The 27,420-nt window shown below is 37.6% G+C and overlaps 1 long non-coding RNA gene across 2 annotated transcripts; it reads right to left on the bottom strand.

The window, feature by feature from the left end:
- On the bottom strand, positions 1-26,823 carry LOC121394537. 2 transcript variants are annotated; one of them, XR_005961756.1, is made up of 4 exons: positions 26,732-26,823; positions 13,735-13,895; positions 11,323-11,387; positions 1-615 (listed from the first exon to the last, which is right to left on the bottom strand). It is a non-coding gene; the product is annotated as an uncharacterized LOC121394537 (long non-coding RNA). The 2 variants fall into 2 exon arrangements; XR_005961757.1 differs by lacking the exon at positions 11,323-11,387.
- Between the last annotated feature and the right edge of the window lie 597 nt (positions 26,824-27,420).

The raw sequence follows: 27,420 nt of genomic DNA, 5'->3' as shown, positions 1-27,420 counted from the left end.
TAAGATGTTTTATTAATTTGTTTGAATACAGTACAAATGAAAAAAAGTTTGCAGCTATATTTTAATGTCATTATTTGTAAAAGTTTTTGTCACTTTATTCTGGGTGATGCAATGTTTAGAAACTCATAACTAAGGCCCGTCACTCACATGAATCTGGTGCATCTGGCACCCACAGAAAAGCAAATGAGCAGTGCACTGCCTCCAATATTTGTGACAGAAGCATCATTAAATCATTCTCCTTCTATATGTCGCCATTAGCACAACTGCCAGCTGATGCACTTACAGTATTAAACACCCTACGACATCCCAGCATGTTGTTTCTAGATAGGGACTCTATTGGAACCAAACAATAAACAAAAAGAAACAGTACAATACATATTCTTTCTACATTTTTAATATTGAATTGCACTTGTTTATATTGTTTAACATGTATTTTATTGTATATGTTACTTGTGAAAACTGTCATAACATTTTAAAATCACTGTCAATTAACACTTTTCTGACTCCGGCGTTCTTGTAGTTGCCATCAGTATTTGCTATAAAATCAACGCTGAGCGGCACCAAGCAAATATAAAACCTGGTTTTCTTTGGCATGCTGCTTGATTGATTGGGACCCTATAATGAAAAACATTGTGCATTACTGCAATCGTCAGCCAAAAAATATGCAAAGTTTACGTTTTCTACAAAACTAGTTTCATGATACTAAAATGTTTTTCTGAGATAAATGTATGCTGACAGAGCACGTAATGAAGATATGGCTATCATTTTCTTTTGGGTATGACTACATGATACCTTGGTAATGTTTGGTAAAATAAAACTGAAAATTAATTGCACTTGAGTGATTCTGAGATTGATATGACAGTAGGACCAGTCAAGTGGTTAGATATGGTTATTAGGGGGCCGATTCACTATGGGTCGAATATCGAGGGTAAATTAACCCTCGATATTCGACTAGGAATTAAAATCCATCGACTTCGAATATCGAAGTCGAAGGATTTAGCGCAGATAGTTAGATCGAACGATCGAAGGATAATTCCTTCGATCGAACGATAAAATCCTTCTAATCGAACGATTCAAAGGATTTTAATCCAATGATCGAAGGAATATCCTTCGATCAAAAAAAGTTAGCCAAGCCTATGGGAACCTTCCCCATAAGCTAACATTGACTTTGGTAGCTTTTAGATGGCGAACTAGGGGGTCGAAGTTTTTTTTAAAGAGACAGTACTTCGACTATGGAATGGTCGAATAGTCGAACGATTTTTACTTCGAATAGTTCGATTCGAAGTCGTAGTCGAAGGTCAAAGTAGCCCATTCGATGGTCGAAGTAGCCCAAAAAAAACATCTAAATTCGAAGTTTTTTACCTTTGAATCCTTAACTCTAAGTTAGTGAATCGGCCCCCTAGTGTTACTGGATAGTATAGCTATCAATCTTTTTGTTGTTCTTGCTGTACGTTAGGGAAAATGATACCCCAAAATGAATACTTACCTAACAAGAATTTTATATCATATCACGTGGCCAATTAAAAAATCTTACCAAACCAGTATATACAATAGATAGCAGTAAATACAATATTTTACCTTCAGCCACCATTTTATATTCTCTGTGCTCCCTCAGAGATCACCTGACTATACAAACTGCCGCTCTAACCGTAACAGGAAAAAGCTTGGGAGTAAAAGACAGAACTTTGTCCATTAATTGGCTCATGTATGTGTGCCCTAGGTTTGTTTTTGTGCCCAGGGGGCAGCCCATAGTACTCAAAATGGCAATTTTCTATTTAATATTACCCAATAGCACATACTGCTATAAAAGCATATTTTTTATGGAAAAGGTGAAGCAGAGTTTTACTTATGAGCTGTTTTATGCAATATATTTTTATAGAGACCAACATTGTTCGGGGGTATAGTTTTAATGGTACCTACAGTATATAACATAATAAGATATGTAAGATATATAAGGTATCACAGTTCCAGTCCCCTCAGAGGGGAAACTGACTAATCCCTAGCTCTTTGACACTAAATGGCATCCCTAAATTGGTGCAGAGAAATCACGCGCACACTCAGGCCCTTCAACAAATACCGCTGGTGCCCAAAGCCTAAGGGAGACGACACTCCCAATGGTCCAATGTGAAGAAGTAAGAGGCTGGCACACAGAGCGAATTAAACCGGGGTCCTACCCCTGGTGTCTGTGTTTATTGCGTCAAACACAATAAACACACCAGGGGTAGGACCCCGGTTTAATTCGCTCCGTGTGCCACATCCCTAAATTGGTGCAACCAGTTAAATTTCCTTCCCTTTGCCCATCAATAGGAATTGGTCCAGCAGCCATGGCCCATACCTCTTCCTAGCTAGGAGGCTTTTGGGTTATCTTTCTGGATAATTCAACACATTGTGCCTAGTGTTGAGAAAAAATTCTCTGTGGTTTTCCTACATGCATTCCATTGACTCTATGGGGCAAATTCACTAAGATCCAAAGCTGTGCCAGCGACAGCTTTGCCACACTTCGCCAGGCGTGGTTTCGCCAGCGCAACGCAAATTCACTAAAATGCAAAGTTGCACTCAGGGAGGCAATTGGTAGCGAAGTTGCGCTACTGTTACTTCGTCAGGCAAAGCGAAGTTACGCTAGCTATGCCTAATTTGCATATGGCGCAAAGTTAAAATATAATGGACATGCTGCAACAACTACATTACACTACACAAGCCCAGGAAACCTTTAAAAAATAAAATAAAGGTGTTCTATTGCCCTACACATGTGCCCACTGTATCGTTGACTTGCCATATGTTAGGAAATGTAGGGGGGAAGGAGGGTACCCCCAAAAAAAATTATGCTATTTTTCATACTTTCACCCTTAAAAAGGTTAAAGACGCCAGCGTTTTTTGGGACTTAGAAAGAATTTCAACTGTTTTTGGACAAACTCCTATCTATTGTATTGAACTTCGACCTGGCAAAGTAAAGTCTGGCGCAAGAGGTAACGTTCAGTAAGTTAGGGAATTAGCGAAGTTATGTCCCTCACCATAGCGGAACTTCGCCTGGCGTAAGGGTGCGAAGTAGCGCTAGAGTAGGTCCACTCCGCTAACGAATTTACGCCAGCACCCGTTAGTAAATCGGCGAAGTAACGAAATGACGTCACGCTGGCGAATTTGCGCTAGTGTTAGCCGCTTCATGCTTTAGTAAATTTGCCCCTATGTGCACTCCGTAATTAACTCATTCAATGTACTAACAATAAAGGGATGATGTATCAATATTCAAGATCAAGACTTTGAGCCTTTAAAACTTGAATACTTGAATACAGTATACACAGTGGCATTTTTATAATTAAAATTGTAATTGTAATTGAAAAAATGAGAAGATAAGTCAAAGTACGAGTACGAATCTGGAAAAAAAAAGATTGGTGCGTGAAAGAAGGCGCAATGCAATGTCAAAAATGTATAAATCCTTTCAATTCTCACAAAACCTATACATATACAGTTATGGGACCTGTTATCCATGCTTGGAACCTGGGGCTTTCTAGATAATGGATCTTTCCGCAATTTGAATCTTCATGCCTTACGTCTACTAGAAAATCATCTAAAATTAGCATGACATTCGAATTTAAAATTTACATTTCTCAATTCGACCATTGATAAATTTGCCCTAAATAAACCCAATAGGCTGGTTTTGCTTCCAATACGGATTATTACAGAGAAAAAGGAAATCATTTTTAAAAATTGGACTGTTTGAATAAAATGGAGTCTATGGGAGACAGCCTTTCTGTAATTTGGAGCATTCTGGATAACGGGTTTCCGGCTAACGGATCACATACCTGTAGTTCTATTTACATACTAGTTCCTTAAAAAGAAACAACCAGTGACTGATTTTTAACGTCTTCTTATCTCTACACCAAAAAATTGCAGCTTGACTATGTAGCAAAATTGCAAAGAAAGGCCCAATTACAATTTTATCACATTGCACATAAGGATTTCACTTTAGTTCAGGCGTCTCATCTACAACAGATTAGGTCTTGATTAAAGTCATTGGCTGTGGATAAAAGTTGTTTTCTTCAAATGCAGCTTTCGGATCAATACAAGGGACATTGGTAAATGCCTATGAGCATTCAGGAAATGATATAAAATACTTTATACGTATATATAATATATTTGCTGCTTTATTTTGAGGGAACCTGACTGTTGTATTCAGCCAGGTTATCTATGGGAATTTATTACTTTGGTTTCATTTTAGCTTTAAAGACATGTATGGTAAATCTATTTCAAAGTGATTTGCAAAACAGCATTTTCTTTAGAAAGTACAACTAAAAATACAATCATCTTCTAATGCTCAACTGAATATATGACTGCAGCTTATTTTGCTCCATGTAGCCAAGCCAATTACTCCAATACAGAGCTACTGGTATCCTCAGAGAGTTCCAAGGGGAAGCTAATGATTATAAAGGTTGCACAGTTTTCAAATGATTTTAAAAGAGTATTTTAATATTCTTTTTAGTTTGCTTTAATATGACTATTTTACTTTTGTTCTAGAAAGAAAGTGCAACTGCATTAGAGAAAGAGCATACTGTATAAAATGTTGTACAGGTATGGGATCTGTTATGCAGAATGACCTGATGGACCAGGGGTTTTCCGGATAAGGGATTTTTCCGTTAAAATGGATCCACATACTTTTTTTTTTTTAAAGGTAAGTTTTATTTCTTATTTTAAACACGCACATCAATCATACATACAACAAATAAGTACACTCGCAGACTAAACTGTAGAAGTCAGGCAGGAAGAAAATATGGCACAGGCTATCACCAAGCATAACACAATACAGTTATTGAGAAGTTGAGATGGACACTCAAACTCAGGTGAACTTTACATCTGAAGGCTAGGTTGGGACCCTCGAGGATAGGTAGGAGAACAAACCATGAAGGATTTCATAATAGGAGATGGATTCAGTTAAGACGTGCTAAAGAGGGGTCGGGTCAATGTCATTCCACAAGCCCCAAATTTTATCAAATTTTGTTGGTGTTCCCCTAACTTCGTAGGTGAGCTTATATAGGGGTACTGCTTTGTTAACCAGTTGTATCCAAGCATTGAGAGAGGGTGAGGGGTTACCCATCCAGTGTAGGGCTACAGTTTTTTTTGCATAAAAGAGTAGGATACGAAAAGAGATTTGAGTATATTTAGCTGGGATTATCTCTTCTAGGACCCCCAAAAGGCAAACTGCAGGTGAAATTATTCTCGGGAAGTCAAGATTATCTGATAGATAGTTTACGACTTGTGTCCAAAAGCTCAATATGTAGTGGCATTCCCAGATTAGATGGAAGAAATCCGCAGCTTGTTGGTGAAACCTGGGACAGGAGTCGCAGGGGATCTGGCCCATCAGTTTGAGTGGTGTGGGAGTTATGTAAATATGATGCATAATTTTATATTGTATTAGTTTGTCTTTCAACGATATCAGGACAGTGTATATGTGTTCTGTTGCTTCATCCCAGTTATCTTGCTCAAGGCCTACAATTTTGGAATTCCACCAGTCTTGTGCTGATCGAAAAGGTTTGGGACCGGATAAAAGGAATTGCTGGTAGGGATCCACATACTTTTAGTAAAATAAATTGAAATATTAAATAAACCCAATAGGCTGGTTTTGCGTCTGATAAGGATAAATTATATCTTAGTTTGGATCAAGTACAAGATAATGTATTATTATTACAAAGAAAATGGAAATCATTTTCAAAAATATTAAGTATTTGACTAAAATGGAGTCTATGGGGCAAATTTACTAAAGCGCGAAGCAGCTAACACTAGCGCAAATTCAGCAGCGTGACATCATTGCGTTACTTCGCCGTTTTACTAACGGGTGCTGGCGTAAATTCGCTAGCGAGGTGGACCTACTCTAGCGCTACTTCAGAACGTTACGCCAGACGAAGTTGCGCTATGGCGAAGGGACGTAACTACGCTAATTCCCTAACTTGCGCATTTTACTGAACGTTGCCTCTTGCACCAGACTTGCCTTCGCCACCTCAGACCAGGAGAAGTGCAATAGAGTAAATAGGGCTTGCTTCAAAAAAAGTAGAAATTTTTTCTAAGTCCCAAAAAATGCTGGCGTTTTTAACTTTTTTAAGGGTGATAGGCTGAAAAAGATCATAAATTTTTGTTTGGGGTTACCCTCCTTCACCCTTACATTTCCTAACATATGGCAACTCAACGATACAGTGGGCACATGTGTAGGGCAATAGAACACCTTTATTTTATTTTTTAAAGGTTTCCTGGGCTTGGGTAGTGTAATGTATTTGCTGCAAAATATACATCCAGGAGATCTTTTAAAAAAATTAACACATTTTTACCCCAACCAGACTGTGGTTGTTATTAGCCTGCACCTGGTGGGGGAAACAATTTTGGGGTGAAATATTTCAGTAACTTGTTTGCATGGCGCCACAGTAAACCCTATAACTACTGCTGATTTTGAAACAATAAAATAATTAAAAGCATGAGTTTTTACAAGGGATTGTTTTGGGCTCATGGATGTTCGTAGAAAATTTTCCAAGGGGGGGGCAAGTAAGCTGACATCCAGTGGTGGACTGGGATGCCAGGGGCCCACCAGAAGACCATAGACCATGGACCTACCAAAAATCTTAGACAGTGCACCACTTTACAAAATATTATTCCTCCTCTTCTCACTCAAACTCTTTATTCTACTAGTATTTAATATCTACTTACTAGTGATGGGCGAATTTATTCGCCAGGCACGATTCGCCACCAACGAATAAATTCGCGAAACGCCCGCGAAAATTCCCGGCATAAATTCGCCGGCGTCAAAAAAAAAAATTTCCGAAAAAACGTGCGACGGCGTCAAAAACGTGCGACGGCGTCAAAAACGGGTGCCGGCATAAAAAAAACTGGCGCCAGCGTCAAAAAAAACGGCGCCGGCGTCAAAAACGAGACGCCTGGGCCGTTTTGCAAATTTTTCGCCGTTTTGCGAATTTCGCGCGAAACTAGCTAATTTTTCGGCGAAGTGAAAAAGGGCAAATTCGCCCATCACTACTACTTACCACATTTTTCCCATAAAGAAATAAGGAATGACCATGAAATAGGCTAAATGGCTAGAAGCAAGAGGGCCCACTGATACCTGGGCCCACCGGGAGTTTTCCTGGTCTCCCGGTGGGCCAGTCCAACACTGCTGACATCACATAAGGTAGCATCCCACTGAAGATGAACCTATTCCTTACAATGCAGTAGATAACCTAATTAAAGTCTGTCTTGGGGTGGGAAGTATAAAAACATTTTGAATGAAATTTACAAGCAAATTCTTGGAATAGCTGAAAAAGTCAGTGTGGGGCAACTGCCCCCTCTTGCCCCCTTCTGCGGACACTCATGTTTGGGCTCATAATGCAAAGGTATCATGTAGTTAGAAGGATATTACCCCAGTTCTTAGAGCACAGATCACCACTTATGACAAATGTATCCCGTAACTCGAAGTTCATAAAAATACATCTTTTATTCAAAAATACATATTGGAAAAAATACTGAAGGTAAGACATGTTAGACTGTCATGGGGTCAGTATGTAAAAAAAAATTATTTTTGAATAAAAAAGGGATTTTTACAAACTGAGTTACAGGATACTTTTTGTCATAAATGAAAAAAACATAAAATGATGACATAAAAAGGGCTGTCTTTTTGCTGTATTTAATATGTTAATTTAATGCAAATGTACATAAAAAATAAATATATATTTATTTATATGTAATTCAGTATTTTAATTTGAATGTAAATATGTACTTTATATGTAAAATGTTTAATATTTTATATGTCAATTAAAAAATGAATGCATTGAAAATGTAATTTTCTGGTCCCAAAAACTCACTCTATAAATCCATACCTGCTTTCCACTGTACAGTTTCCCTATCTACATTTGGTTTACTTTCAGTAAGAAAGAAAGTTGGATTCACAGGATCAAAAGTACCTATTCTCTTTGAAGATTTTTTCAGGAACATATTTTTTTCTTGTAAACTTTTTTTTTTGGAGAAATGTTAGACACACTCTGTATATGATCCAATGTAATAGGGTGCAGAGGACCATGAACTTGAGCGAGTTTGATCAATATTTATGTACAGAGATTCAAACATAAGACACTTCTAAATCCCTCAAAACAGACCTGAACACCTGTAAGAATTTTTAAAATAATAGGAACAGGAAATGTAATGAGATTCACTAAAAACAGTAAAACAGATAATTCTGAGAATTGTTAAAAGCAGTCAAGAATGAAACATGAATTATAAATATATGTAAGAATTCTTTCAATAAATGTGTTAGATAAGAATTGTGCCATTGTGACAAACTGTAATCCTACACTGTATTACAATATTTTACTTCACGGTAAATATTTTTTTTCCTAATTAACAGTCATAGTAAATTTTTGTATGATTTTGTATGCTAGAAAGTCAATCAACAGTATGGGGCAGTTTTATCAAGGGTCACATTTCGAGTTTATGGAAGTTTCTAAAAACTCCCATAAACTCAAAATTAAAAAAAAAATGACCAATTGAAATGTATTAAAAAATCAGATTTTTTTAAATGCGGAGGAATAGGATCGACCTGCAAACTCAAATTGAATTTGACTTGAATGTGATTCGAATTTTTACACTAAAACAAATTTTTTTTTCAAAATTCCACCAAACTCCAAATTAATTGTAGTAGGTCCCCCATAGGCTAAAACACCAATTCAGCAGGTTTTAGATGGTGAATAGTCAAATTTTAGTTCTTAAAAGGACAGTGCATGATAAATTTAAAAATTCTAATTCAGATTTTTTTTTCAACTAGAATCGAATTTGGACTATTCCTTATTTGAATTACACTAAAATAAACTGGAATAAACTGGAAATTTGAATTTTCAATTCGATCCTTGATAAATCGGCCCCTATGTGATCAAGTTGAGGGTTTTATCTGATTGGGTGGGTGCAGGTATCACAATTAGCTGTGGGGGCAGGACAGTAGTGAAGGGGGCCGCCTGCAAGAAGAGACTGGAGTGTCTTGGGACTGCAGACTAGAGGGAAGCCATAATGAAGCTGACCTTTTTTCCATTGCTCTGGTGGTAACAATAATGTAGAATATAAAAATCATCATTGGTGTGGATAATTTGTCTGCTTGCTCAAAAGAACCATAACCCTAGTAGCATAGTAAGTTAGGTTGAAAAAGATAGCTTTCCTCCAATCCAGGTACCATACCAGATGAAAGAGAGTCTGAGAAAATCAGAAATAGGCACTGGTCTAAAACTGAGCTAAACTTTAATAGAATCTGGTCCTGGCGCCTTGTTACCATTAATTTTTAGTAAAGTTTTATGAACCATATACTGAGTCAGCCATTGACTAGATTTAGCTATTAGGTGGATCTGGTAGCTCTGTTATTAGGTGGATCTGGTAGCTCTGACTCCTCTATTGTATACACTATTGTATAGTAAGAGGTGGGAATATTATTACTAGTGATGGGCGAATAAATTTGCCTGGCACGGATTTGCGGCGAAATTCCCGCGCTTCACTGCCGGCGAATAAATTTGCAAATCTCCTGTGAAAATTCGCAATTTCCGATATTTTTACGTGAATAGGTTCGAATTGCTTTATTTTTTCGTGAAAAGGTTCGAATTGCTCAATTTTTTAGTGAAAAAGTTCGAATTGCTCTATTTTTTGTGAAAATGTTTGAATTTCCAGATTTTTTCGTGAAACGCGAGAATTTCACGATTTTTTCTTGAACTTTCCAATTTCACGTTTTGTCGCAAATTTTCGCCCATCGCTAATTATTACTATTATTATTATACATAATACTATATATCAAATCTTATAATTAGACAAAAACAAGAACTCTTCTACACTTAAAAACATCAATATAAACGAGCTGGGATTATTTGTCCATGAAGTACAATATATAATATTTAGTAAGAATGTTACTAGTTCATCATGCATTTTTTTACAGGGTCTAAGTTTTGTCTGCAACTTGATGTTCAAAGTTTTAAATAATTAGGCAGTGTGATCATAAATTTGTCAGGCTTTCACTAGAAACATTTATTAACTCCTCATTTTAGTCAGTCCTGGTGAACTGAAATGGGGAACAGGGTGCACTGGAAATATCCATTCAGCAGCAGCATGTTCTCCCTTAGTAGACTAGGAACCCGCAGAAGACTTCACTGGTCTGTAGTGTCATGCATTTAGAGTGACACTCATACTGTGAGGCCAGGAAATAATGCAATTTGTGTAAATTGCTGTTTCAGCATTCCACTCATAGACACTTGATCTCCCCTGAGACTGCAGATCGGGAACAAATTATAGCACTACATCAAAAAGCTTGCAGGACATTAATTGTTACACATATGTCATGCAAATTTTGCCAGAAAAGTCACACATATTACTTTGACCCCGTTGACAGCTCGGGGATCAGCCAAACTTTTATTGGAATGCAATTTAGGATCATTGACTTGCTCAACAAAATCTGCCAACGGCTGCAAGTCATTAAATTCACTGCCATTCCAGGTGTCCACCAGTACAAGAGCATTAAGCACAGAGATTTGGTTTGCGACCATAGAGGATGGTATATATTTTGAAAAATGGGCCTTAACTTCAATGGCGAAGAGGTTTCTAAAGCCCCTGTTGTTTATTTAACTTTGGTTGATATTCTCTTATGTTATATGTCTTTGTTGTATGTTGACTGTCACAAGGAATTTCAATCAATTCTTTGCATGTGTGGGTTCTCCAACTATTCCATTGTTTTGCTAAACCAATAATGAATCAGTCCAATAAAAATATCTTTCAATGAAAGGCTTTTCACCAAACAACATAGTCATATGGACATCACATTACACATTATTACAAGTGAATGTATTACAATTGTTTGCTTAAACTTTAATAAACGTTTGTACTTTATTGCGTTGCCTTCAAAACTGCGAAGTTAATTGCTTAAGTCACCGCATATAATGCATTGATCGTCTCCATTGCCCACATACTGATGCAGGATAGGACAATGCTTGTGCTCCAGTATAAGAACATTTTAGTAGAAGGTATTGCATTTGAGGCTACTAAAATTCCCACCTTCATACAACTGTATAATACACAGGATAATCACAATTACAGAATTTTATACAAATAGCAAACTGATTTAAACACTAATGGGTAGATTTAGTAACCTCTGTTATGGATCAAGTCTAGTTGATCTATATTGATCTTGGGAATTATTAAAGGCAATCCTTAACTAAGCCGATCAAATTAGATTTGACTGCACGCTAACTGAATCGAATACAGATCAATCAGACGATAAAAACAATTCCACTCAATCAATATCAATTAATATCAACACAGTGTTGAACCCACCTGGAAATATTGTCCATAGCGTTTTCTGGGATTTGACATTTCAGACAAATTGGCATTTTTGGGCTCTGCAATAGTAAAACTGAAAACTCTGACACAGCTAAAAATCAGTTTTGTAAAATCTATAGAATTGGATCTACTCTGATTTTTCAAAAAATCTTACATAGACTGAAATCCTACAGAAGATCTGCCCTTAAAGGAATTGTTCGGTATTAAAATAAAAACGGGTAAAAAGATAGGCAAAATAAAACGTTTTCATTATTGTTAGTTAGCCAAAAATGTAATCTATAAAAACTGGAGTAACTGGATTTCTAACATAATAGCCAGAGCACTACTTCCGGCTTTAAAGCTCTCTTGGTTTCCACTGATTGGTTACCAGGCCCCCCTTGAGGGGAGGGGGGCACATGGTTCATAACTGTTGCTTTTGAATCTGAGCTGAATGCTGAGGATCAATTAAAAACTCACTGAACAGTTATGTCCCCTGTGGCCCTCCTTATAGTCGCTGACTAACTCAGAGTTAGAGAGCTGGAAAGCAGGAAGTAGTGTTCTGTTCTGTTATGTTAGATATCCATTCACTCCAGTTTTTGTAAGATGACATGCTTGGCTAACTAACTATATTAGAAACATACAAAGTAGTAACAACAGTTATTGTTAGTAAATTCCTTGAAAATTGGCATTTGGAAACAGCAGTTGCATCTGTGCAAACTTTCCCACAGTCAATTGTGCATAAAACCCCATTCATAATGGCCTCTTTGTACTTTCGTACAGTTGCACTTGGCGCCACTCAGTTCTTCCTGTCTCCTGTTTCAAAACGAGAGCAGGCAGCAGCTTCAGAGTTTCCCTTAGCACCACAGTCAATTGGAGCATTGTACATGCATCGAAAGAATTGGCACACACATCAAATCATGCCTCGTGCTTGAAGGTGTCGTAATCGTTTGGAGCAAACATAATGACTTTTTCAGTAAGAAGTTTTATTACATTTAGGGGCGGGGCACATTTACTTAGCTCGAGTGAAGGATTAGAAGGAAAAATACTTTGAATTTCGAAGTATTTTTTTGGCTACTTCGACCATCGAATTGTCTACTTCGACCATGACTTTGACTTCGAATCTAAAAATCTATTCGAACTAAAAATCTTTCGACTATTCGACCATTCTATAGCCGAAGTACTGTCTCTTTAAAAAAAAATTCGACCACCTACTTCACCACCTAAAACCTACCAAGCATCAATGTTAGCCTATGGGGAAGGTCCCCATAGGCTTTCTAGCCAATTTGCGATCGAAGGAAAATCGTTCGAATCGTTCGAACGATTTTTCCTTCGATCGCAGGAAATTCGGTAAATCCTTCAACTTCGATATTCGAAGTCAAAGGATTTTACTTCAACGGTCCAATATCGAGGGTTAATTAACCCTCGATATTCGACCCATAGTAAATGTGCCCCTTAGTATGCATTGGTGCAAACTATAAAATTCGCAAATGGTCTTCCACTGTCGGAAGTGATCACTAAACAGTTTCCAAAATATATATTAAATTTGCCCATCGCAAAATTTGTTTGTACAAAGGCATAACTTTTTGTATTGTGAATAGTTTTTCCGTTACTGACTTTTATTACATTCCTCCATAAGTGTTGTACTGGAAGGTATGGATAGTTTATCTTTGAGAGATTGTGGAAGAGAGAAGATATATACTGTTCAAATATCGAAAAATCTTGGGTTGTTTTGTTTTTTTATGTTTCTTGGTGTAACATTGTCTTTTCAGTTTAACAAGTGACCAGTAAATGCAATGCCTGAGATTGATAAATACATGAATGTATCAAATTCAATTTTCAGTCAAGCATTTCCCAGACTGATTCCGAGGAAGGCAAAAACAAAGTCTATAATTGTATTCAATTTTCTTCATAAGCAAAAAAAATCCTTCTTAAATAAAAAATAGCCAAGTCTTTGGATCCGCATTGTTCTTCATGTAATAATACTACAGCTTTGCATTTAAACCATATGTCTTATGTAGCAAAATACTATTTTAGGAATTTAGGAACAAATTTAGTTTAAAATGTACCTACTCTATAAAATATATTATATGTACAAAATCCATAATGTGAAATTATGTTTATAACACAATATGCACACTTTTACTAAAACCTTGCAGCTGTTAGAATTGGCAGCCAGTTTAGAGTTTGAATCTAATCTGGCAAAGTGGTGTGATGGGTGCGAAGCTGACGCTGGCGAAAATTCGCCGTTATTGAATCTGCCCCTATACAGTATTTCTTAGTATTTTCTGTTGTTGAACATGATTCATAACAGTGTCATCATTACTGTGCAGCAAAGTCTATATATTAGATATATTTATTTATGATTTCATCTTTGATTTTGCTTGCATGAATACAAAGTTTTATGTCATCCCTGGCTTAAATTCTTACCTTATGTATGGCTGATGAAGGAGCTCTGCAGAATGTGCCCAAGTTTTCATAGATTTGAACTTATTGTAGTTATAACTTTGATTCTACATAAATATCCTTCACTGATTTCATAACGAACTTCTGCGTTTCCAAGGTGAAATCCTTCAGGCTGCTTTTTATACCTACAGTATATTAATATACATTTAGAAAGTCTGCTTAGCAGCTACAATGATACCTAATTAGGTACTTTAATGTTAATTAGCAGACATCAGTAATTTTACTGAACAGATGTGACCCCCTCAGTGTTTTCTTGACTCAGTACCCACTCTCTTCTTTTTCTGGATACCATACATAGCTGTGTGGTACACTGAGGAATTGGAAGCAAATATGTTCACATACGCACAAAAATTGTTTAGCAACAAGAATCTTACTTTGTCTACTTGTCTCTAGACCATGCATATGAAACATTTAGCCATTCTACTTTTTTTTTTATTCTGAATGTATAATAAGCACAATGATTGACAGAGGGTCTGGCCTTTCAGTTCAGAAATGTGTCTGAAATAAGAATGAAAAAATCAAGTAATGTACATGTAAAACAGATGGAATGCCTATTAGTTAATCGAATTAACTTTGTAAAGGTAATTTATATTCTATCTATAATTATCTTCTATTGGGTGACCATTAATTATACTAGGAATTTTCAGAGCTGTGGTTATTTTTTATTTTTTATGCACATCACAATAACATTCTTTCTTGTCTTCTTGAATATCTATCTATCTATCTATCTATCTATCCATCCATCATCTCTCTCTGTCTCTCTCTGTCTGTCTCTCTGTCTCTTTCTTTCTCTCTCTCTCTCTTTCTTTCTCTCTCTCTCTCTCTCTCTCTCTCTCTCTCTCTCTCTATCTATCTATCATCTCCAATATTGAACGCTCATTCCAAAAACCAAGGGTATGAATATAAAGCTGGTTCTATAACCTATAATACCAGCTACTCTCCAGTCCAGTCAAGTTCTTCTACATTCATCTCATCAAACCATTTCTGCAGAAACCCTACTAAGAGGAAAAGGCCTTCCCTAAACTGTTGTCATAAAGGAGAGATTGTGGAATTGAGAAGAATTTCATTGTATGCTGTACAATTAAGGTTTGCTTTACTGAGACCATGAACAATAGCTAGTGCTCTGCTTTCATCAACCAAAACAAACATATACACCAACAAAATGGTGAAAAGTGATTTATCACTCTAAAGATTCCCCTTATCCAGTGGTGGCACCATTATAGACAACTTTTGCCATTGTAAATGTAAATTGGCGACGTTAATCTTGTATGTCCCTGCTCAACCATGAAGATCCATCTTGTTCAGCTGTTGACAAATGGTGATGGGCAAATTTGGGGCGTTTTGATTTGACAAAAAATGTGCGAATTTCCAGCGAAATTCGCAAAACGGCGAAAAATTTGCAAAACGGCACCGGCGTCTCATTTTTGATGCCGGCATCCATTTTTTTGACACCGGCGTCCATTTTTGGCGAAATTGCGCCTGCGTCAATTTTTTTTAATGCTGGCGAATTTCCGCAGCGGTTTCGTGAATCACGGGAATTAGCCGCAAATTTGCACCTGTGAATAAATTCGCCCATCACTATTGACAAATAATTATTTTGCCTATTTTATTTCCTGAAATAATTTGAATATTTACTGTAGCTATTCCAGCCAATGACATGGTTTTTATGCACAGCAACATTTGGTGGACCTTTTCTGTGAAGCTCTGTGGTCTACTGCCTTGCAACTGAATTGATGTTGGCCAAAGTCTTTCCATCTTTAAAAATGTTTTACTCTGACCTGAGGAATGGGGCAGAAATTGAATTAACTGATTTGTTGTCAAGGTGGCATTCTGTAATGGTGCAACAATACCCATTCTACTGCCAGTTTTCATTGCTGGTGGTTAAATAGTGGTGTCCTTAAAGGGGTTGTTCAACACTTTTTTCAATTCAGTTTTTTTTAGATTGTTCCCCAGAAATAAAGACTTTCCATTATTTATGTTTTTCTGTTCGACCCCCCCCTCCCAGAGCTGCTTTAGAAGGTGAAAAATGACACTTTACACTTCAATATTAGAAAAACTGTGACACAAAAAAAAAGTAACTGGAAAAGTAATTATTTCTAGTTGTTTGAAGGTGAACAACCTCTTTAATTATTCACCTGCATCAGCATGGTTTGTGGCATACATTTTCATTTAACACTTCCACTAATTAAAATGGCCGTCTGGATATTTTAGGGCATATGTTGTATAGTGTATAGTCATGGGGCATTTTCCATTACAGGTGTAGGATCCATTATCCAGAAATCTGTTGTTCAGAAAGTTCCAAATAACAGAAAGACCATCTCCGATAGACTCAAATTTAACCAATTGATTACATTTTTAAAAAAATTATTTCCTTTTTCTCTGTAATAATAAAGCAGTACTGTACCTTATACTAGATCCCAACTAAGATATAATTAATTCTTATTGGATGAAAAACAATCATATTGGGTTTATTTAGGGGCATATTTATCAAGGGTCCAATTTCGAATTGAAAAAACTTCGAAATTCAAATTAAAAAAGTCCAACCAAAATTAATTTTTTTTTGTCTAATAGGTCCGTTTTTGATCCAATAGGTCTGTATTCAGCCGAATTTGAATTGTACGAATTTAAGGAATAGCGCATTCGATCAAATTCAATTCAAAGTTTTTCCCCTAAAAAATTTGATTTTTCAAAGTCCACCAATTGACTCCAAATAGGTTTCATGAGGTCCCCCATAGGCTACAACAGCAATTCGGCAGTTTTAGATGGCGAATGGTCGAAGTCACATTTTTAAAGATACATTTCGAATTTTTGATTTTTTTTTTAAATTCAAATTGAATTTGGACTATTCCCTAGTCGAAGTACACAAAAAGTAGCTCAAAATTTTCATTTTTTTCATTTGAAAATTCACCTTGACCTTTGATAAATCTGCCCCTTAATGTTTACTTATTTTTTAAGTAGACAAGCTGGGGAGATCCCTTATCCAGAAAACCCCAGGCCCTGAGCATTCTGGACAACAGGTCCCATGCAATCAATTAAAAATTACTTTTAGAACTAAATATATTTCTCCTGTAAGTGTCACATCTAGTAATGAGGCTTGTGCAGCTTTGGACACTTGTACAGTTTAAACATTTAATGAATGTTTTCTGCATTGTTCCATTAAGAACTATTGTACATGCTGCGTTTTGATTGCAGCTGATTGTGTTGGTTCTCAAAGTGACTGCGGATTAGTGATGAAAAAAACTGCCATGTTCCCCAAATTCTTGAATCATGGAAAATTTACCAAAAGGTAAAACGGATTGGAGTCAATGGTAATTTTTTCTTCCATTTTTTTTGCATCTATGGTGCCAAACGCATTATAGTCCAAGTTTTACCAGCAACTAAAGGTGACCATAGACACAAAGATACGCTCGTTTGGCGACATCCCCAAACGAGCGGATCTTTCCCCGATATGCCATTAACGAGTATGGCCGAACAATCCGATTAAGATGTGCAATGGACTCTGGCGGGATCGGTCGGGTCAAAATCAAACCTGTCCGATCAACCAAACGACCGATCTCCGCCGAATGAAAGATGTTGGCACTCTCCACATACGATCCGAAAATCGTACGAATCCTTGATTCGCACGATAGGATCTGTGCATCTATGGCCAGCTTTACTTGCTGCTTTCAAGGTTAAAACTCCAAAACAGGGTTGCCCTTTTATTGGCCACCACTTAGCTCACCTGACTAGAGCTGGGAAGGGTGGGAGCTACAACATGGAGCCAGGGGCGATTCTTGCTATAATGCCGCCTGAGGCGGCCTTCTTTCGCCGCCCCCTTCCCTCCTCCCGGCACTAACCTTTATAGCGCCGGAGAGGGCAGGGGCGGTCCGCGACGATTCGTGCAGAGAGCGCAATAGCGCTCTCTGCGCTAGAAGAGCCGAATTTCCGGTTTGAAAACCGGAAATTCGGCTCTTAGTTACCAGGAGCGGCATTTTTGCCGCCCCTGGCAACCAGGGGGGCGCTGCCGCCTGAGGCGAGTGTCTCAACTCGCCTCATTGGTGGAGCGCCCCTGCATGGAGCTGACCACTGCTCCTGTATAACTATAACAAACAAGGGACAGTTGTGCTCACCACTAATCTTTAAAACCATTAGGAGGCTGTGACCACAAAATACATATAGACAAATACAAGAGTCCTCTGCACTCAACCCATTATCAATATATTTAAGACATTGAGACATTTTGTGCATACAGCTACCTGTACTAATAAATGCATTAGGACTGGCCATATCAGGGATGACTGGTGCAGTTGGCCATCTTAAATATATTGCAATATATGGACAAACAATCCCTGTTTTGTTTAAAGGGTAAGGCATTTTTCAGTAGCAGTATGCACAAAATGTCTCAATGTCTTAAATATATTGATAATGGGTTGAGTGCTGAGGACTCTTGTATTTGCCCATTTATATATTAGGCTTTTTGAAGTGAGAGAGAGAGAACATATTTGGGATACAATCAGTAGCAATGATTTTAATTATGGAAAACATCGACATTTCTGACCAGCTAAAGGCTTCTTACAGTATTAATCCTAACATTATTGTATAATATAATATAATTACTATTACAGCAGAGTGGAGGAATTAGCTGTTGGCAGCAATTTAGTGTGAGGCGTGATGTGCAGCCATGTATCAAGCTCATCAGATTGTTCTTTTTTATTATATTAATTAGAGCACATCTGTGATTGCACTGAACAGAGCTTAAGCCTTGGGGCTTGCTTAACTCTCTGCTTTTCAGGATAAAACAAAGGTGACTTGAAGGCACACAGGGGCATTAAGAGTACTGAGCATTAAGCTTCATTCTTGCCAGCACATGCTGGTTACTGTATTAAAAAAGATTTTTTTAAAAAGCAATATCCATATGCAACACAACCCAAGCAGAAGAAATTTCCAATGATACATCATCTTTTCTGATCTAATGCCTCAAATGAAAGCTGTTCTTTGTGTTACTGCTCCAGGCATTACTGTGCTCAAGGGCATTCTAAAGCTTGGAGACCAAATGCCCAGATTTCATGCACAGCACACCAATGCTCACTCACCCTTTTATTCGAAAACATCAATTTAACATTCTGGTAAGTGCCTCTATTTATGTTCATTAGGGTCATTTTATTCATGGGTGCTAAATGTACCAGTGCAGTTACCGATTAGAGATTTGCTTTCCTTTTTGTAACATTTTGAAAACACATTGATCGGTTAATATTGTTGACTGCACTAGTGCAATTTAGTACCTTTGGTGGTGATTGAGCCCAATTCCCCAAGTTCAGATTCAAAATGTTTCACAATTCCATTTTTTTGCAGTTGTTGAAACAAGGAAAAATATCCAAATATATGAGATAGCAAAAAAATAGATAGAATGCACTGATTCACCATTGACTGGACTTCTTGTTAGAATACATGGAATAATGGATGGTGCAAAATACAAGGAAATAGATCTGTAGACAGATCGAAACGCGTCAATATATTTTAATGTGTGATTAAAATAAAGTATATCATATATATATATATATAAATATGTATAATTATGTGTTACTATGATTCCAACATTTCGGTCCTATATCAGGACCTTCTTAAACAACAAACCTCATTTCTGCTTCATGATTTGTGATGACCCCTAAGCTTAGATTCTCAACAACCGCTCAGAGCACACTGAGCATGTGCGTGTCACGGACACTTCAGAATTCAAGATGGGAAAGTCCTGGGACAATTCTGAAGGGCTTGATCATTACTTTGCTAGAGATGTTGAACCTTTACACTGGTTCACTAAGTTATATATATATATATATATATATACATATTCCATCTGGTATATACTCAAAAAGCCTTAAAGAAAATGTAATGTATATATTCATTATTTTTTTTCTAGTTTTCAAGCTATTAGTAGTTTAACGCTGCTAATATAATGAACTTGAAATAACAGTGTCACCTGCTGTTCATTTTGGCCGACTGGAAAAAGCCAGTTGAAAATACGGGAGTTGAAAATTTGTCTGTGGAAGTATCACAGAAAACAAATCTGCAGTAAGGGATTTCTTCTATAGTAAATTAGAGGAATTGTTAAAGGCCCAGAATAAGTTGTCATGGTACTATACTGTATATTGTGTTGTGTATTTCAGTTTGCCAGTTGTTTCAATGGCAGGCTACAATATGAATTCCCTTTTACAGGTCACTTGGAGCAAACCCATCTCTAGGAATGCAGTTTTACATTGACTACTGCATAATGTGTGAAACGAATTACTTAAAGGCGACATTTCATATAAACTTCACATTAAAATATAATAATCATCCATCCTCAAAAAATGTAATGTAACAGAAAGAAAAACATTTTGAAAGCAATTTACCTCCTAAAACTGTCACTATATCAGAGCTTCAGAAAAGGGAAAATTACATCATACTTACAGTGATTTTCCTTTCCTGGCCATCATCCATGTCAGCTACGCGTGGGTAAGCTCCTCCCCTTGACCCCAGACAGAAGAAACTCCCCTCCCAAAGACTTTAAAGCCTCCCCACTCCCCTACACAGGTGTCAAGTAACAAGCTGCCAGGTTAAACTACAGTAAGGGTGGGATTAAACTTGCTGACATGGATGATGGCCAGGAAAGGAAAATCACGGTAAGTATGATGTAATTTTCCCTTTTCCCTGGCCATGTCTCCATGTCAGCTACGCGTGGGATGTGCCAAGCTTATCTTATTGGGGGGGGGGGTATTATAATAAATATTAGAATGGATCTCTGAAGGCTTATAACAGGATGAAGATTGCAGATGAGGATCCTGCAAAAATAAAAATGGAGGTTAAGGCACAAAATCTGCATATAAGAATATTTCAAAAACCAGAAAGCAACTAGTACTCCTTGCCTTCAAAGAAGGTGTATGCTGGCAAGTGTTCTTAAACTCAACACCACAGGGTGATTGTGAATGTTCAAACTAGGCAGAGAAAACTGAAATATTTGCAAGCATACAGGTATTGAATTCCGTAAGGAAATCTGAAATTTATTCTATAGTGAGGAACATCTGACTCCCATAACCCGACTCCCTGACAATCTTACACAGAGTAAGCCCAAGTGAGACATTTGCTGACTGGGACCTGTGGGACCTAGGCATTAACCACACTATGCACAGAGTAAGATACCAATTTAAGAAGCCAAGACTAATTGCATTGTGCTACTTGCAAGGCCCTGATTATATATATATATATATATATATATATATATATATATATATAATAAAATACTCAAGAGTTCAACGATGTATTGAGTAAACTATGTAGGGAATGAGCCCTATCAAAAAACTCTCCCTTCAACAAGCCACCTGGACTTGCTATACCTGAAAAGAGAAAACAATATTTAATTGCTTGTAAAAATTTTCCAAAAAAAACAAACACAATCTGACAGTGTTAGATTATAACAGAGATGAACTGCAAAAAACTCCCCGGTTTATTCTTAGGAGAGGGAATACAACATGGCTTAGTCACCAAGGAGTGAACCACTGATACCATGCAGTATAGTCATTTTTGTTAATCATTCTGACTAGGCCAACCTTCGAATGCCCATTTAAGAGTTCTAGAACTGCTGTAGCAAGCCTTCTTCTTCACTAACACTGACGCTTTGTTGGGACATGGGAGACACTTGTGACTTGTCCCTTTCACAAAGAGTTCTTGGTAGCAGGGTTGTCTGCACTGAGGCAGATCACTCATCCACTAGACCAAGGACCCCTATTCCCTGTAAAAGAGGACTGCTTAACTTGTTATACCCTTTGGTATAATCCTATACAATCTACATCACAATAATTCCTATTACTGGTAGTAGTCACTGCAACTGCATTCACAGAATGCCCATGCTGAATAGAGCAGTCTCCTATAAGGGTGGTGCTCAGACTACTGAGAACACCAGTATGAAGCAACTGATAAACACAGCATGACCCTAACAGCTGCCTATTCTTATGTAAGAGGCACATTCTTCAGGTACAGTACTAAGGAATGTACCCCACCAATGGAATGCTGAAATAATCTAATGTTGGGCAACTACAAAGAATGTGTAACAGGTCTATTTAACTTATGGAACTCGTGAAACAGTAGCTAATGTCCTATGCAGTAGCAACAGCCTAAAGAGATACTGAGACCAGAGTTTACCATTTTGCATCTATCATAGCATTGGCTTAGTTTGCTACTTATAATGTGCCATAGGTGTTTGCACAATACTTTTACATTACCTGTCTGACTTCCCATGTTCCTGTATGAGGGGGCTGCCATATTTGTGCAATAGGAGTCCGTTAGCATTAGAACTCTAACCGATAGGCTGAGATGGAACGGTCAGGTTGACAAAACAGTCAGGTTTAGGAACTTCAACTAACAATTACTTACAAATAACCTTTTAGCAAAATATGATCAACATCACCTATAGGTACTTTTTAATGTACATTCATATTTAAAGATTAATCTTTTAGCGTCAGTATTACTTAAGATTAGCTGTAGAACAACCCAGCTGCAGCCTGCAATGTCATGTTATTTCTACCCAACAATCAACTGCAGAATATTCCCTTCTGAAATTCAGAATACGGCTGCATAATATTCCAAATAGCCCTAAGGCATCATGGTTAGATGCAGTAATGCTGGTATTGAGAAACTACTGATACAGTATGCATTACCAAAATAATGGTTAAATGTAGCAACACCCCATGCCTTATAAACTGCATACATTTTATCTGATTAACAGAATAGATATAATGAAGTAGCAGCTGCTCCCTTGCTTCTATTATACTAAACTGTGGAAAATCCTGTAAGGTTCCATATTCACCTATTACCTGGTTATAAACAATTATTGCCATAATAAGCAGCTGTCTTAATGTGGCCTAGAGTAAAAAGGCTCTAGAACATAGGGAACCATTATTCCCTTTAACAATACGTAAAGCCTTATTGCATACGGCTTATCTAAACTTGCTGATTAATAATCATTGCCGTGGAGATAATAACATAATGAATGGCCTTACAGACAGATGACTTCCTGAAGCACACAACTTGGCCAAATAATTTTCTATAACCCTTAATATAATAGTAATGCACATAATCACTGAGGGCATAAGATGGTTGGAAAGGGTAAGGCATTTTTTAGTAGCAGTATGCACAAAATGTCGCTGTCTTAAATATATTGATAATGGGTTGAGTGCAGAGGACTCTTGTATTTGTCTATATGTATTTTGTGGTCACAGCCTCATTGCACCCCCGCCTAATGGTTTTAAAAAATAGTGGTGAGCACAACTTTCCCTTGTTTGTTATAGTTTATACAGGAGCAGTGACCAGCTCTATGTTGTAGCTCCCACCCTCTCCAGCTATAGTCAGGTGATCCCACTGGTGTCTAATAAAAGGGCAGCCAAGTATGGAGGTTTACTTTGAAAGCAGCAAGTTAAGTTGCAGGTAATACCTAGTCCCTTTGTAAAATGTATAATGAAGCAATAGAATTCTTAATGAATCAGATAAAATTGAGCATAGGACTGGCCAGATATGGGATGACTTTGACGTAGTTGGCCAGCTTAAATATATTGCAATATATGGACAAACAATCCCTGTTTTGTTTAAAGGGTAAGGCATTTTTTAGTAGCAGTATGCACAAAATGTCGCTGTCTTAAATATATTGATAATGGGTTGAGTGCAGAGGACTCTTGTATTTGACTATATGTATTTTGTGGTCACAGCCTCATTGCACCCCCGCCTAATGGTTTTAAAAAATAGTGGTGAGCACAACTTTCCCTTGTTTGTTATAGTTTATACAGGAGCAGTGACCAGCTCTATGTTGTAGCTCCCACCCTCTCCAGCTATAGTCAGGTGATCCCACTGGTGTCTAATAAAAGGGCAGCCAAGTATGGAGGTTTACTTTGAAAGCAGCAAGTTAAGTTGCAGGTAATACCTAGTCCCTTTGTAAAATGTATAATGAAGCAATAGAATTCTTAATGAATCAGATAAAATTGAGCATAGGACTGGCCAGATATGGGATGACTTTGACGTAGTTGGCCAGCTTAAATATATTGCAATATATGGACAAACAATCCCTGTTTTGTTTAAAGGGTAAGGCATTTTTTAGTAGCAGTATGCACAAAATGTCGCTGTCTTAAATATATTGATAATGGGTTGAGTGCAGAGGACTCTTGTATTTGACTATATGTATTTTGTGGTCACAGCCTCATTGCACCCCCGCCTAATGGTTTTAAAAAATAGTGGTGAGCACAACTTTCCCTTGTTTGTTATAGTTTATACAGGAGCAGTGACCAGCTCTATGTTGTAGCTCCCACCCTCTCCAGCTATAGTCAGGTGATCCCACTGGTGTCTAATAAAAGGGCAGCCAAGTATGGAGGTTTACTTTGAAAGCAGCAAGTTAAGTTGCAGGTAATACCTAGTCCCTTTGTAAAATGTATAATGAAGCAATAGAATTCTTAATGAATCAGATAAAATTGAGCATAGGACTGGCCAGATATGGGATGACTTTGACGTAGTTGGCCAGCTTAAATATATTGCAATATATGGACAAACAATCCCTGTTTTGTTTAAAGGGTAAGGCATTTTTTAGTAGCAGTATGCACAAAATGTCGCTGTCTTAAATATATTGATAATGGGTTGAGTGCAGAGGACTCTTGTATTTGACTATATGTATTTTGTGGTCACAGCCTCATTGCACCCCCGCCTAATGGTTTTAAAAAATAGTGGTGAGCACAACTTTCCCTTGTTTGTTATAGTTTATACAGGAGCAGTGACCAGCTCTATGTTGTAGCTCCCACCCTCTCCAGCTATAGTCAGGTGATCCCACTGGTGTCTAATAAAAGGGCAGCCAAGTATGGAGGTTTACTTTGAAAGCAGCAAGTTAAGTTGCAGGTAATACCTAGTCCCTTTGTAAAATGTATAATGAAGCAATAGAATTCTTAATGAATCAGATAAAATTGAGCATAGGACTGGCCAGATATGGGATGACTTTGACGTAGTTGGCCAGCTTAAATATATTGCAATATATGGACAAACAATCCCTGTTTTGTTTAAAGGGTAAGGCATTTTTTAGTAGCAGTATGCACAAAATGTCGCTGTCTTAAATATATTGATAATGGGTTGAGTGCAGAGGACTCTTGTATTTGATTATAAACAAGTATTGCCATAATAAGCAGCTGTCTTAATGTGGCCTAGAGTAAAAAGGCTCTAGAACATAGGGAACCATTATTCCCTTTAACAATACGTAAAGCCTTATTGCATACGGCTTATCTAAACTTGCTGATTAATAATCATTGCCGTGGAGATAATAACATAATGAATGGCCTTACAGACAGATGACTTCCTGAAGCACACAACTTGGCCAAATAATTTTCTATAACCCTTAATATAATAGTAATGCACATAATCACTGAGGGCATAAGATGGTTGGAAGGCTAATACTGCAATATACAGTATTGTTATATGAAAGGGCTATCATCTAAGGGCAGGTAATAACCCTATGCAGTGGCCTGCACAAACATAAAATGTTTAGACAATTCATAACCCTAACAGTCCATATATATATATACACATACATATATATTTTTCACTGACTTTAGGCAAAGACCAAAACCGCTCCGGTGTTATACCCATCTTGCCAGACTATGGCCCTTAATGTACAGGGCAGGTAGAGATATACACATTATGCAATTACTGGGTGGCCTCTAATTGGAAAAATGGGCCTATAATATGAACACCATATATAATCACTGAGTGCCACTCAATGTGAAGGCCTATAGTGCAAGGCACAAAACACAGTTACTGAGTGGCCCCAAGGCTTGTAACGCTATACACATTATGCAGTCATTGAGTAGCCTGGATAATAAAAGGGCATGTATTGCTATACCCAGTATGGTATTGCTGAGTGGCCCTGAATGTAAAAGGAGCCTGAAGAGCTCCCCCAGTGTGTAACTACTAAGTGTCCTTGATTGGGAGAGCATGTAACGCTATACACAGTATATAGTCACTAAGTGACCATATTGCAAAGGGCTGGCCCTGTTGTAAACAATATGATATTATTGAGTCAACCTAAATGCATAGGGCACATAGTTCTGTATACCTTATTCAATTACTGGATAGCCCTGATTGTAAGGGCATAGTGTGGTGTTATAACCGTATCGTTTCACTGAGTGGCCCTAATTGCAATGGGTTTGCAATGTTATATACAGTTTGATATTATTGTGTACACATTTTATAATCACTGGTTGGGCCTGATTGAAAGGATATGTTGTGCCATACCCATTATATTTTTACTGGGTGACCCTATTGTAAGGTCCTATGATATGACACACAGTATGATATTATTAAATAGCTCTATAAACATCTGAACAATAACTGAATGGGCCTGACTGTAAGATTTTGCCATGCTATATCCCTGCTATCTCAATGAGAGATAATAATAAAATCAGACATATACAAGTATGAGACCTGTTATCCAGAATGCTCGGGACCTGTGTTTTTCTGGATAATGGATCTTTCCATTATTTGGATTTTCCTACATTCAGTGCATTAGAAAAACATGTAAACATCAAGAACACCCATATGAATTATCGAGTGAGCTTGCATCATTATACAGTCACTGATTGTGATGGATTATAAGGACATATGGTGCTATAAGCAGTATACCTTCACTGAATGCCCTTAATTGCAAAATCTGGTGATGCTATCCCAAGTATGATATTACAGAGCATTTCCTAATAACCAGTCTGGTGTAACTAGTATGGGATAACTAGTAGGTATAACGTTTAAGGTATCACCAGCATTTAGAAACTGCATTTATGGATTGAATATGGTGTGTAACAATCCAGAAGGCAGCCCAGACTGTGATTGACAGTGCCAGAAGCACCTGAACATTTTGAATCTTTCCTGTAATTCAAAGGAGAACAATCCCCACATTGTGTCCCAGTAGTGAATATGCTTGAAACCATACCTGGGATATAATGGTTTCCCCACTTCCAGTGCTTAATTTCTTGAAAGTGAACAAGCGTCAGGGCCAGAGACCTGTAACCAGATCTCCCCCCCTTGCAGGGTGTGGCCAGCCTTGCAGGTAAGTGGTTAATTAGCAGTTAATTAGCTCAGCTGTGGCTTAATGGAATCATCCTGATACTGATCAAACCAGATCTGGATACAATTCCTTAGACAATCTTATCAGGAATACAGATCTGCAGCCTGAACTGCCCCCCAGATGTACCAACTGATTCACCTACATACTTACTGAGGCTTTCATCACCTACAACAAGGTATACACTCACAGTTATCAGCATGGAGGATAAATGGATTTCTTACCAGACATCTCTGCACTCAGGTTAGTGTGGAACAGGCTCTTCAGGTAGATGAGTAATGCCTCCAGCTGAGTAGACTGGCAATCAGTGGACTTGCACAAGCCAGAAGGTTTTTTTTTTTTTTAAACATACTTACATGTCCTATACCTATATATTGCGGTAGCAGAGTCTATAGAACCCATCTCAAAAATACAAAAAACCTTCAGATAACCATTAGACCACTGCACCGCAGCAGGTATTCTTATGTACCCAAGCAGCCGCTTTTTAGTAGGCAGATTGGGAGGACATACCTGAGGGGGATGTGGAAACAGCCGCCTTCTCGGCGAGGCACGGGGTA

Source organism: Xenopus laevis, chromosome 6L, assembly GCF_017654675.1.
Source record: "Xenopus laevis strain J_2021 chromosome 6L, Xenopus_laevis_v10.1, whole genome shotgun sequence".
Classification (NCBI taxonomy): domain Eukaryota; kingdom Metazoa; phylum Chordata; class Amphibia; order Anura; family Pipidae; genus Xenopus; species Xenopus laevis.
The sequence above is the reverse complement of the archived record's forward strand: the minus strand, read 5'-3'. Positions and strand labels throughout refer to the sequence as shown.